Genomic DNA, 14,308 nt, shown 5'->3' on the forward strand with positions numbered 1-14,308 from the left:
GGTTAAGAATGTCATGTGCTTTTTTTTTTTTTTCCGTCTCTCGCTGCTCTTCTGGCAGAAACATATCACATGTGACTGCTGACCTAATTCTTCTCCATGGATGGGGAATTGAAAACAAAAACAGAGGCAAGGCAAGTCAGGGTAATTTGCCGTGAGTGAACCCTCCCCTCACTTTCATACACACACACACACACACACACACACACATACACACACACACACACACACACACACACATATATATAACCACCTCCATGCACATACACACACACTGTACAGTCTGGGGGCCTCCTGACTAAAATCCAAGCAAACATTCCACACTCCCCCGCCCGGATCCCACAGTAACACTGTGCTACTCAAGTATAACTACAGACAGCAGGTTGCCTAATATTGTGTAATACCTTCCCCTGTGCTTTCCAACCTACACCACAACACTGCTATGCCCTCTGTGAAACCACTGTTTGCTGCCAAAGACAAGAAGAAACTGTGCTTTCATAGTAGACAAAACAAAAACAACTAAAAATACCACAACAAGTTGCAAGATTTGAACAAAGTGTGATGTTTTTCAAAAGTGTCATGAGGAAATGCTTTGCCACACTACAAAAAAGCCAACTTGTATTTTTTGGCCAAAAACAGTGATTTAAGTTGTTAAAACTTGGAAATATAAATTATTGACATTTAGGGCAATAATGTAAGTTCGCACAACAAAGTAAGCCAGTTGTCTGCTCAAAAACAAGTTTGTGAGTTGTTGTTACTTATATCTTTAAGTTGGGGTTCACAACAAGGGACAATAGTTCTGCTTACTCTTATTTCTTTGTTGTGAAATGCGGGAAAGCGGTGAAATTCCGTCATTAGCGAAAGCTAACGACTAACTGATGCTAGCAACGCTGCTTGTTACAGCTACAAGAGTAGCCATTAGCATATCAATGCTAACTCAAAATTGTGGTCGCGACATTGACATTTCATAGCGGTGTTACAATCGTGCCAATTCAGCACATTGCAGAAGTAAGGATTAAAAGTTGTTATAACTTATAATGTAAAATTATAAGTTAGTAGGCCTACAACTTACAGTTGAGTTGACAAAAATCTGAATTCAGAGTTGAGCAAACTCAAAAACAAAACTTAAAATATTTAGTTTAATTGTCAAACTTAAAATTTTATCGAAGTTTGTTGCCTTGAAATTTTGAGTTCACCCAACTTTTCTTTTTTTGCAGTGCACTGCACTCAAAAAAATGACACTGGCTCAACTTTAAAAACATTGTTGTAACAATTTGCATTTATCTTTTTAAGTAATTCCAACTAAGACATTATTGAGTATTTCCCATGAGACTTAGTCTACTAAACCAAATTACTCTATTTAAGTTGCTATAACTCCTTTATTTTAGTTTCTTTCTACTCAGAAAAGTCCATGCAAATTGTTACCTCAATTTTATTGAGCATAAGTAACTAAGTAGTTTACTTAAGTCAGACATATTGTAATACTATATTAAGTTTTATTACCTTAATACTTTTCCTTGTTAAGTGAAGGCAGAAATGCTTATCCAAAATCTATATATTTCTGAGTTAAGACATCTTTCTTCATTTTTAATTTTGATTAACTTCTTGAAATAAGTTATCAACTTAATCAATCAATGGACATGTAACAAATTGTATTTTTTATGCTTAAAAAGCTCATGTTTTTAAGTCATACTAACTAACCTCTTGAATCTAGTGTGACTTTTCTTCCTTCCCTTCTTGATAACACACACATTTTTATCTGTTTTTTTTTGTTGCACGTAGCTCCATGTGTTTCACTGTCATTAAACATTACCATTAAACATTACCAGTAAACCACATCATTATGTGTGTCATAAAACCTGTGATAGCCATCAAATCAATATTTACAGAAGCACAGTTTCATTTATGACTCTAGTTTTATATGCGCTCAACTCACGCCCCGATGCTATTGTTTTCTTCCCCTGAATTTTGCAATAATTGCATTAAGGCTTATCGTCACACTGTGTAAACACATTCCTTTTCAGTTACTTAATCGCTTTGCTTCTTATGGGAAACCATTAAACCGTGACATTGTAAAGATAAAAAACAAATTGGAAAAGACATGTACACTTATAATCAATTATTCAAGTCACTGTAATACACATAAAGTGAGTCAGTTAATGGAAAACCACATATTTTTCCTTATCGTCACTACATGTTCAGTGTTACTGCAGTTGTGTAATCCTGGAGAAACAATGTTGCTTCACTACTGACAACCGACATGTTTTTCATGCTGTGATTTATTGACTTGGCCTTTGATTTGACAGTTTGTGATAGTTGGCTTTGAGATGTTACCTCATTGTAAGTGTTTTACATTTAGGTATTTTGCAACAGGCCCTACAAAGCAGATTTACCAAGAACTCTTGATTTAAGGGGTTGTATGCCTCTATGACACACTGCAAAAAAGGTGTCTAAAAACAAGATAAAAACAGTAAATCTGAGGGAATAATTTCCCATGGACAGATAATTTCACTTGACAAGATTTATTAAATTAAACATGTTGAATGCTTAAAATAAGAAATTTACTCTTAAAACAAGATCAATGTTCAATATTGGGTCCTGTCCTGTTTACCATTGTCATGAACAACATTGCAACCACTATAACAAACTATAACGTCCATCTCTACACCGATGACACAGTTCTGTATTGCACCTCTAGAAATAAGCATGTTGAACGCTTAAAATAAGAAATTAACTCTTAAAACAAGATAAATTATCTAACACTTCTAAATCTAAAGTTTTTTTTTTTATCTTGGTAAGAAACAAATAATTGTCAGTGCACTCTGCTCGGGCCAGTTCATCGCTGCTTGCAGCTTTAATTTATCTTGTTTTAAGAGTTAATATCTTATTTTAAGTGTTCAACATGCTTATTTCTAGATTTAACTATCTAATTTAACCCGCTGGGGTCTGTGATCGTGCCATCCTGATCAGATCATGTGAAGTTTAACAAAAAAACATTCAACATTGACATTCCCAGGACATGTAAAACCAAAGATATGATAATAAGATAAGATAATAATGATAATATGTAATTTTGCACATAGTTTTGAAGAGTTGCAGCTAACAAGAAAAAAAATGCCTATAAATATACATGTTTTATGGGACTTTTTTGTATATAGTTTTATTATATTTAAATTTGACCTTTTTATATGTTCATATTTGCATCCTATGTTTACATTTTCAAGTTCCAAAACAGTTCATTGAGCATATTTGTGGTTGTTATTGTAGTAAATAGTGTAATTCTTCAACTCGGATTTCATGATATTTGTGTATTTTTTGGCTCAATATGTTGATAAAGTAGGTTAAATCCAAAAAATAATTGTCAGATCATATAGGTGAAGGAAAAATTGATACCAAATATAGGTATAGTACACATTTTTCATGTGGTACGTGAAGGGGAAAATCAAAAGTATTCAAAAACGACCCAAATAGGCTCAGACCCCAGAGGGTTAACCCTTAATAGGGCACTCATTGAAATACTTGTAAATTCCAAATTTCAACCCTAGAGAATATTGGAGGATATTGCATACAGCCAGAATGTGTTAAAAAAAACATACGGACCCGGGGGAGGGGGTTTTTTTTTGAGAAAAAAGTTTAAGAGATTAAAGTGGCAAATCTACAAGAAAAAAATGCGCAGATTTATGAGATTTAAAGTGGTGAAGAATTTTCCACTTTTTTCTCGTAAATCTGCAACTTTTTTCACGAAGATTTGCCACTTTAAATATCTTAAATCTGCAACTTTTTTTCTTGTAGATTTTCCACTTTAATCTAATAAATTTGAAACTTTTTTCTCGAAATATTTCCTCCCCCCCGGGGTTTGTATTTTTATTCATACTTGGCCCTAATATGCCGTCATAATCAAGTTCTCTCTTGTACAAGTCACTGAAGAATAACCCTGTTTGTACGACTGTTTCTTGCAGATTTTTTTTTCTAAATTTTTCATTTTTACATTGGAGGTTAAGGTCAATAAAGTTAATATTATTATATTATAATCATATTGATTGGTCAGATGTCATGGTGTCACTGTCTGTGACGTAGCCTGATCTTTGCTGATTAGCTGGAAGAAATCCATGTGGTTCTACGACCAAACAGAGAGACATGGGGACCCAGTTTGATATCCACTGAAGTTACCAAATATAGTTCTTCGCCCAATAAAGGGTTAAGAAATCTTGAAAGTGAAATTATCTGTCCATGCAGCAAGATCATTTCCCTCAGATTTAGTGTTTTATCTTGTTTTTAGACACACCTTTTTTGCAGTGCACAGTCCCTGCACTCGCTGCTGTATGAGTCCAGGCATCTCCACCTGAGAAAGTGTCTGCCTGGGCGGTGGCATCCAGTGTTGCAGTGGATGTGTAGGTGGATCTGATCTGGAGGGCACAGGAGCAGCAGCAGTGGGGGTGTGATGAATGCACAAACAACAGAATTTGTGGTATTTATGTCACTCCCACCTCTTACATCACTTCTGTGAGTTAAGCCACTGTTTGGCAGGGAGGTTCAGGTGGGGCTGCTGTTTATGTGTCTGGGTGGGGCTGCAGTAGGGTGTGTTCGTTTCTTTTTTTTTTTAGTTAGAATGACACAGCTCTTTGTTTTCACTCCCCGCAATGTTTTCCCCCTCCCTTTCTGTGCACTGTGGGCCTTCTTCAACATTCATTATCTGTCTTAGCCGTCTCCGCCTTCAACTATTCCCTCTGGTTATTGCTGATTTATGCACATATATAGAGGTGTGAATCACCAGAAGCCCCACGATACAATTTTATCCTGATACTTGAGTCACAATACGATATTATTGCTATTTTAAATATTTTGCAATGCGATACAATATATAGCGATTTAACTGTTTAACTGCATTTTGTGTCCACAAAATTAAATTCAATCAAGAATTGTTTTGTCAAATGAGAGAAAATTCTCAGTTTATTCATCTCACTTCATCTTCACTTCTTTTTTGAATGAAACATAAAAAAAGCCAAACTTTGCAGCTTATTTCGACAACTTCCTGACATGGTGCCTATAGATTCCTTGGATCTTACAGTTTCATATGATAGCAGTATCTCCAGTATATTCCTAAATGTGAACCCGCTATGGCCTCCAAGAAAAACGCCGAAAATACTGATGGCCAACTGGCCGTCGGAACTTAATATCGATAGTTGGCGGCCATGAATCGATATAATATTGCCATGCAAAATACTATGCTGTATCGATTTTTCACCTCTACACATTCACCTGTCTGGGGATGTCACGAGTTGGTACTTTGGTACCAAGTTGCCAAAACGTGATACTTTGTTGTGCTGTTTCTGCAGTACCGTAGTGGTCCAGGTATGCCCAGTGTAATACTCACTAGCTTCTGAAAGTCCAATGGATGAAGCCAGCACTGCAGCATGGTGGGAAACCGTGCTCAGTTTCATTTTTAATCCGGGCTGATCACCACGGCTGAATTTCAGCATTGTTGCATGCAGTGGTGGAAAAAGCATTCGGATCTCTTACTTCAGTAAAAGTACTAATACCACACTGTGAAAATACTCCACTACAAGTAATAGTCCTGCATTCAAAACTTACTGAAGTAAAAGTATAAAAGTATCGACATCGAAATGTATCTAAAGTATCAAAAGTAAAAGTATTCCTTATGCAGAATGAACCTACTCAGATTGTTAAATATATTCAATTCAATTCAATTCAATTCAATTCAATTCAATTCTATATATATATATATATATATATATATATATATATATATATATATATATATATATATATATATATATATATATATATATATATCATTTTATTTGTGTATAGACTGGGCTCATTTTAACTAATTAATATTCTGTTATGCAGTTTCAGTTTTAGTTTAAGGTTCCTTTTTTAATGTTAAATCTCAACCTGAAAAGTAACTGAAGCTGTCAGCTAAATGTAGTGGAGTGTAAGCATAAAGTCACATAAAATGGAAATACTCAAGTAAAGTGCAAGTATCTCGAATTTGTACTTAAGTACAGTACTTGAGTAAATGTACTTAGTTCACTTAATACATTCTACCACTGGTTGCATGTAACATTGTTGAATCAGAATCTAATATTGGTAGCAAGAGCCACAAGTTAATGGACTGCTAGGTCATCACTGCACCTTTCCTTCTGCTCTGCACCAGGAGAAAAAAAGAGAACAAAAGAAGAAGCCATCAGAATGAGATATGGATATAACTAAGGCTCTATAAATCCCTCTTGATGGCCAGAGACGGTATAAAATAAGTGGATCAACAATGAACCCTGTCAGGAAGAGTGACATAGAGCGAGAGTTATGGATGTAGCTGAGGTTCTAAAGGTCATTGTCATCCAGTTATGTCATCCTGTCTCTGGCGGTCAGGAAGAATCAAAATGGGATTTATTGCCTTTCTTTTGTTGTTTTACAGAGAATCAAGAATGATGTTATTTCACTGGGATTGGGTTTGACATCTCTACATCTGTCCTTTTTTCTCTTTCTCTCACTGTTTCTCTAAAACTATTCTGTCCTGCACTCTAATATGAGCTGGCAGAACCTGGCACTGCAGCTACAGCCCTGACCCAGGTTGGCTGCTGTGTGCCAGTCAGCACTCCTTCCACTGCTCCATTTGCATTCTGCTTTGCTAAGCAGGAGGACGAGTAGTGGGAATCCCGCTGCACTGCAGGTGTAGGTGGTGAGAGGCATTTCAGACACTGTTTTTTTCCACCAGACATCAGGACTGGAGCTGCTAAAAATGGGTTGTACTAGTATAGAGAAAACCAGATCAGAGGTTGAGGATTAACTGGAGATGAGTGTGCACACACACTAAGTTATTCATCTAGTGCAGTAGTTCTCAACCTTTTTGAGTCGCGACCCCCAATTTAACATGCATGTTGTCTGCGACCCCCGCTCACTGAACAGAATCTCACAGTTCAGATCATACAAACTCAGTTGATGCGACGAATTTTGGACAAATAATGAAGCAGAGAACAACTGAAACATCTCTCTGTCTGTGCATGTATATATTTTTTTATATTTTATTGTTACTTTTAATCTAAGTCCTTTGCTATAAGTTTAAAGGTCCATTCTGACCTCCTGTAACAGTCAGCTTCAAGCCAGAGACTCCTTGGAAAGTAATAACTTGATACTTAGTGTCAGAAAATACACAAAATTACCCCAAAAAAGAATAAAATTGACCACAAAATGACACAAAATGATCAAAAAAAGACACTAAATGACCAAAAAAGACACAAAATGTCCAAAAAATACACAAAATTACCAAAGAAAGACACAAAATTACTAAAAAAAGACACAAAATTACCAAAAAAGGACACAAAATTACCAAAAAAGACACCAAATGACTAAGAAAAACACAAAATGACCACAAAAAGACACAAAATGACCAAATAAGACAAAATGACAAAAAGACACAAAATGGCCCAAAAAAGACACAAAATGACAAAAAAAGGACACAAAAGGACACAAAAAAGGAAACAAAATGATCAAAAAAAGACACTAAATGACCAAAAAAGACACTAAATGACCACAAAAGACATTAAATGACCAAAAAGACTAAAACACATTAACACATGAACACTTTAACACAGTGGAGACAGAGCTGACTTCCAAAATGATTTGGCGACCCCCAGAAATCATCTTGCGACCCCAATTGGTGTCGGGACCCCAAGGTTGAGAATAGCTGTTCTAGAGTACATGCAAAAAAAGTCTTTGCCATTCCCGTACACTGTAATATTTCTTGGCAAAATATTTATTTTATACAGTATTTTCATGTCAATTATGAAGCAAAACAATGTTTATTTTGATAGAAACATTTTTTATTTATACGGTAAAATATGAAACAAATAACCAACATTACCTGTAAAATCAACAGTACAAATATCTTTTTACCGTAATAGCAGAAAAAGTTCTACAGTATTTATCACGGTAAAATTTTGGCAACCACAGCTGCCATTTTTTACCGTAAAAATAACTGTTTTATTTTTACAGTAAAACACTGTAATATTTAATGGTAAACTCTTTAATTCATGCAGCTTTTATACAGTATTTTCTTGTCAATTATATGGCAAAACAGCGTTTATTCTGATGGAAAAACGTTTTATTTATACCGTGAAATATGGAAAAAAATCTGCAATCTTCAATGTGAAATCAACAGTGCTAATATCCTTTTACTGTAATTTTAGAAAAAGTTCTACTGTATTTATTACAGAAAAATTCTGGCAACCACAACTGTCAGTTTTTTATTGTAATAACAACAGGTTTTTTTTTACAGTGTACCTGGGGCATCACTTTATAAGTCATCTTGCACTTCGGAGGTGAGATGCAGTTGAGGCTGCAGGTCAATGCACTGTTTTGTAAGTGTGTGTGTGTGTTTATGTGTGTGTGTGCATGACCCAGAGAGTATGGTAACAGTGAAGGGAGTGGGGGCTACAGTGGGCCCAAAGCTAAATCGAGGCAAGGCCACTCCCTGTCCTGTCCCTGCTCTATTCACTCCGCCAGCCGCTTCAGACCAGTTTGAATGTGGGTGAACAACTGCATGGAACATTTGATATGTCATCCACCTCATCAAATCAAATCAAATCAAACTTTATTTATATAGCGCTTTTCATACATAGAAATGTAACACAAAGTGCTTTACAAAAAATAAGGGTAAAAACAGACAATAAAAATGACAAAACCCACCCCTCCCATCCCCACATACACATCTGTATGTACACACACACGCACATAGACACGCACGCACACAAGCACACACTCAGACTCACACACAGCACATATTGATTGACAGTGTAGAGACATGGCAAGGCACCGAGGATCCAGATGAGGAAAAAGCAACCTGTGGAAGCATCCACACTGAGAGGTGGCACAGCCCACAGCCATAGAGGACGCCGTCACAGAGACCACCACGACCCGGGTAGACCGGGGCGGACACCACACATGGTGCAGAGCCGCCCAGACCCCCGGTCCCAGGGAATCTCCAAGACCACATCCCCACGGGCAGACCCAACACACCCCCCAGTGCGGAGACCCTCATGAGGGAACACTGGAGCTAAAAGCTAAAAGACTAAAAGACAACAGGACAGGATAAAAACTAAAAGACTAAAAGACATCAGGACAGGATAAAAACTAAAAGACTAAAAGACATCAGGACAGGATAAAAACTAAAAGACTAAAAGACATCGTGACAGGATAAAAACTAAAAGACTAAAAGACATCAGGACAGGATAAAAACTAAAAGACTAAAAGACATCAGGACAGGATAAAAACTAAAAGACTAAAAGACATCAGGAGAGGATAAAAACTAAAAGACTAAAGACAACAGGACAGGATAAAAACTAAAAGACTAAAAGACATCGGGACAGGATAAAAACTAAAAGACTAAAAGACATCAGGACAGGATAAAAACTAAAAGACTAAAAGACATCGGGACAGGATAAAAACTAAAAGACTAAAAGACATCAGGACAGGATAAAAACTAAAAGACTAAAAGACATCAGGACAGGATAAAAACTAAAAGACTAAAAGACATCAGGACAGGATAAAAACTAAAAGACTAAAGACAACAGGACAGGATAAAAACTAGACTAATCAGTTAAAAGCTAGACCAAACAGGTGGGTCTTGAGCCTCCTTTTCAAAACATCAACAGTCTCTGCAGTCCTGATGTCCTCTGGCAGGCTGTTCCATAGGCGCGGGCCATAATGGTTGAATGCAGCCTCCCTGTAGGTTTTAGTTTTAACTCTTGGAATAATTAAAAGGCCGGTGCCAGAGGACCTCAGGACCCGCGAGGGTTGATATGATAAAAGCATATCCGATAGATAAGATGGCCCAAGACCGTTAAGACATTTAAAAACTAATAAAAGAACCTTAAAATTGATCGCTCACTCTTCTTCTTTGCTAAAAGTAAACATGCCGTCACTTCCTCCATAAGAGTTTATCTCAAACTGAAACTGCACACTTTTTTTTTTACCATAGCCTAACACATAATATGTCTTTGTCTCCTTCTTCCCTTCATTACGATGTATTTATCCACCTCTAACTCTTCTCATCTCTTTTCCCTCACATCGCAGCTCTGTAATGTTGCTGCATGTGATCTAACAACGCTCCCTCTGCCTCTAACCTTTTCATAACTTGGGATAAGATGTGAACTGAGCCTCAAGCTACAAACTTGTTATGCAAGCAGAAAATGTTTTTGATCTTCCCTTTTAAATAGACTTGTTATTTTGACTGGTATCAGTCAGTCCTTGGTTATTTTCTAGGATTTTTTTCTTTAAAGAAACAATGATGTTTTGTTTTGTTTATGTAATGATTAGGGTTGGACCAGTGTAAAAAATATTCAAATGCGTTTGAAAAAAAGCTGAACACCAGACTGGACCAGTATACCAAAATCTTCACTATAACGTGTCTCAGTTGACTCAACTGGTAAGTCTAAATTGCTAAATAAGATCATGACTCTACTCCAAAGGTTATGAATACAAAAAAAAAGAAAAAAAAATTAGGGCTGGGACTTTAACGCGTTAGACATTAAGACAAATTAATTACACAAAAATGAACGCGTTAAAAAAATTGACGCATTTTAATTGCACTTATTTTTGCACCGCGGAACGTTTCTCACTGGATGAGTTTCAGGTGGACCGATTATACTGGAGCACCAACTAGCGTTCATGAGTTCAGACAACAACAAACCACAGTGAACATGAAGGAAGAAGCTGATGAGACGCTTTGGTTGGCCCCGTGGATGATGGGACATTTTGTTACAAAAATCAACGGATGGAAGCGTCAATAAGAGCATGGTTGTGTTGCTATGCAACAAGGAATTCACCTATCACCGCAGCACATTTAGCCTCAAGTATCACCTCAATGCTAAACATATAGCAGCTAGCGGCTAGTGTGGTAGCTAGCGTGGATTGTGTTTTACTTAAAAAACCAAAGTATTCTAGTTTACAGAAGGTCTACCTACCTATAGGCTACCTGAATTTCTGAAATGTACTATATTTCTAAATATGCTATTGCTACACTTAATGGCAAAAATTGCACTGGTCTGTTGGACTTGAACAAAAATAAACAATATTTTTGTTGCTTAAGCTTATGTATTCAGTCATTATTCAATGGTATACTAAAAATCCATGTGAAAAAAATTACTTCTCACTGTTCTCAGGTCAAATATTTATATGTGATTAAAATGTGATTAATTTTGATGAATTAATTACAAAGCCTCTAATTTATTGGAGGGCCCATTAGAAAAACTTTGGGAACCACTGGTCTATGGGTTGGAAACACTGTATACAGATGAGGATCTAGGCTACTTGTTCATTTGCCACAACATGTCATAATGATGAATGCCTGTTCAGCCTATTTGCATAAAAGTTTAGGCTTGTACACCAGACCAGTCTGGACTGGATGAGAGGGCAAAGGGGCAAAACTGTAAAACATGACCCAACTCTCATAATTCATAGGAGAAAATAGAAGATTTTGTAATGAGAACCACGAGTGTCAGGTAGTGAACTGTTGGATTGGTGACTTCAAGGTGGTGAATGATAAACAAGTAGGTCATCTCAACAGCAGCGTGATGAAACTGTGCATCATCATTCACATGCTGCATATGCACTCTGTTAGCACGTGCACATGCAGTGCACCTCTGTGTGCACCTCTGTGTGCACAGGTGTGTTTGCTCAGCAGCTATAGAATAGTGTTCACAGGTGTGGCTCACAAAGAGGTCAGTGACAGGAAACATGTTCAGTTAACAGGGCCGCTGCCTTAATTTGCTCATTATTAGCATACAGTGCAGGTCATTGTACACATGCTGCAGTATGTAATGACAGGCAAAAAGCAAATTGAGCTCTGTGGTTACAGCATGTACTTTCCAGTTCAGATGCAGGGGAATTCTTCAGCTCTATTACCTGAATCTGAGCTGGCTTCGCAGGCATCCTGGAACCTGCCCATGAATGACAATTATGAAATGTGTGAGAAGCTTCTAGTGTGTCATCTTGGAAACACACCAGATCTGTGCAGTCCTGGGGTCCCCTCCCTCGCCCCTGACCCCTACTAGCCTGCTCTCTCATCCTTCTCTCACTCTCCATCACCCCGTCCCTCCACTCCCTCCTTTCGTGCTCCACTAACCCTTTTCCCCGGGCTGTGAAGGGGAACCAGGTAACACGAGAGTTCTGTTTCTGCTCTGTTAGCCAAGAGCATCTCTGCTGCCAGAGACAAACAAAAGTGACACGGATGGAGCCATAACCTTCATCGATTTATCCATCAGCACTCTTTCTCTCTCTCTCTCTCTCTCTTCTCCTTTTCCTCGCTCCTCCCTTCCCGCGCACGCTGACCTACTTTCCTCCTGACCTGTTTATGCAAGCTCTGGTGCAGCAACCGTTCAAGTCAAATCAGGAAAATGGGAGACGCAGCAAAATGCTGCCAGAGCTTCACAAGGAGTGTCACCTTGGTACGATCCCTCGGGTGCTAGGGTGGCTATTCTAAGGAATTTCATGTTTACCTACAACTCCCTGTAAGCCAAAATCCTATGGGTACGGCAGTGCTTTGTGCTTTTTTTCCTTCTTTTAATATTTGCACGTGTGTCGGTATGTGTGTGTGCATTCACGTATTTGCTTGTGTGTGTGACTGAGAGCATTGTGAAGGGCATTGATGCGTCAGCCTCAAAGAGGTGCTTTGTTTGCAGGCTTAGATCAAGTTAGTGCACTGGGTTAACTTCCCTCCCCTCCTGTATCCTGCCCCCCCCCACCCCACCCCCTCACTGCTCCTCCCTTTGCCCTTTATGTTGTTATGAACATGACCCCATTTTGGTTTATAAGAGTCTGGGAGACAAAGATAAAATAAATTGTTAATAGTTATGCTTATCTTATAATTTACCCATTTTAGGGAGCAGTTGTGTAATTTAACCCTCTGAAATCTTGGGCTTTTATGTCCATTAAAAATCTGTTAAAAGATCTTTACCATGCCATGTTGGTATGATTTTTTTCAGCGCAACCTCACCTATATGTCCTGATAATTAATTTTTAACTTTGACTTACTTGATCAAAATTTTGAACCCAAAAGAAACTAAGGAAAACATAAAATCTGACCTTGAAAATTATGTTTCATATACACAGAAATGTACATTTTGCAAATATGAAAATATATGCAAATATAGCATATAACAGGTAAAATGAGGATAATCTCTAGTTCTATATTTTATACTAATATATTTGACATTATCTCCGGTTTTACTTGGCCAAATAGCATTAAAAAAAAATCTGACATGGACTTTCAAGCCAGAACTTTAGAGGGAAGCTGATGGCAAGACTCCATGTTGCTTCATTTTTATGTCTTCACGTCATGAAGAACTAATATGCAGGTGGTTTCATGGACTCCAGAAGGTTAAACCATTCATATTATATACTGTAATTAATTTCTACATTTTGCATTTATGAGCCCTAATTAATAAGGTTTGAACAGATATAAGTTGTTAGTCGAGTATTGTTTTCTAGTATCTAACTATCTATATGCAAGCTTTACAGTGGTAAATATGGTACCGTAATGCCGTCAGTCTGGACTTTAGCACGGCAGCCTTTTCTGTGTCAATACAAAGAATGCAGTGGGACTTGGCAGGACAGTTGGGCTGGCAGCAGCAGTCAGAGGCTCAGACTGGCTCTGCCCCGGCTTTGTCCCTCACACCACACAGAGCTGACTCTCTCAGCTCAGATATAGGCTGTTCAGTTTGAAACGTGGCCCAGTTTGTGCACACCTGGTCAAGCTGTCGCAGCAAAAGCGATTCTCTGGCTTTGTAGGTCAGTGTCTGGCTGCTGAGTGAAATCATGTTAGAGCACAGATGTACTTTACAGTGTTTTTATTTCATATCCGGCCTTTTTATGCCCACCCAAGGTTGTGTGTTTATGTCAAAGAAATGAGATACCAAAGATCCTTGAGTCTCAAGTGCAGAGTCTATAATCAGCAGTGTGTACCTATACAAGGGTTCTGGCTAACGTGAGTGTACCATTTGATGGTATTTCATGATTTAAGGTCACGTCTATTCGTAGAAGTAGGCCAATGTTACATCAGATAAGCTTGCCTGGGAGTTTGCTGGCAAAGCGTGTCACTGTGAAGCTCCTCTCGTTGCACATTAGCCTCCGATGTCAAAAAGGCTGAGTTGCCCACAGGGAATGTAAACTCTATACAAGGCTATCTGTGAACCGGTCGTGCCTCTGACGTCTTGCCATGCTCTAAATCTACAATCAGCCTCAAAGGAAACAGATGCATGCTTTTATATATGCATCTAGACATTGAGGCCCC

The sequence above is a fragment of the Centropristis striata genome, chromosome 13, assembly GCF_030273125.1.
Source record: "Centropristis striata isolate RG_2023a ecotype Rhode Island chromosome 13, C.striata_1.0, whole genome shotgun sequence".
Classification (NCBI taxonomy): domain Eukaryota; kingdom Metazoa; phylum Chordata; class Actinopteri; order Perciformes; family Serranidae; genus Centropristis; species Centropristis striata.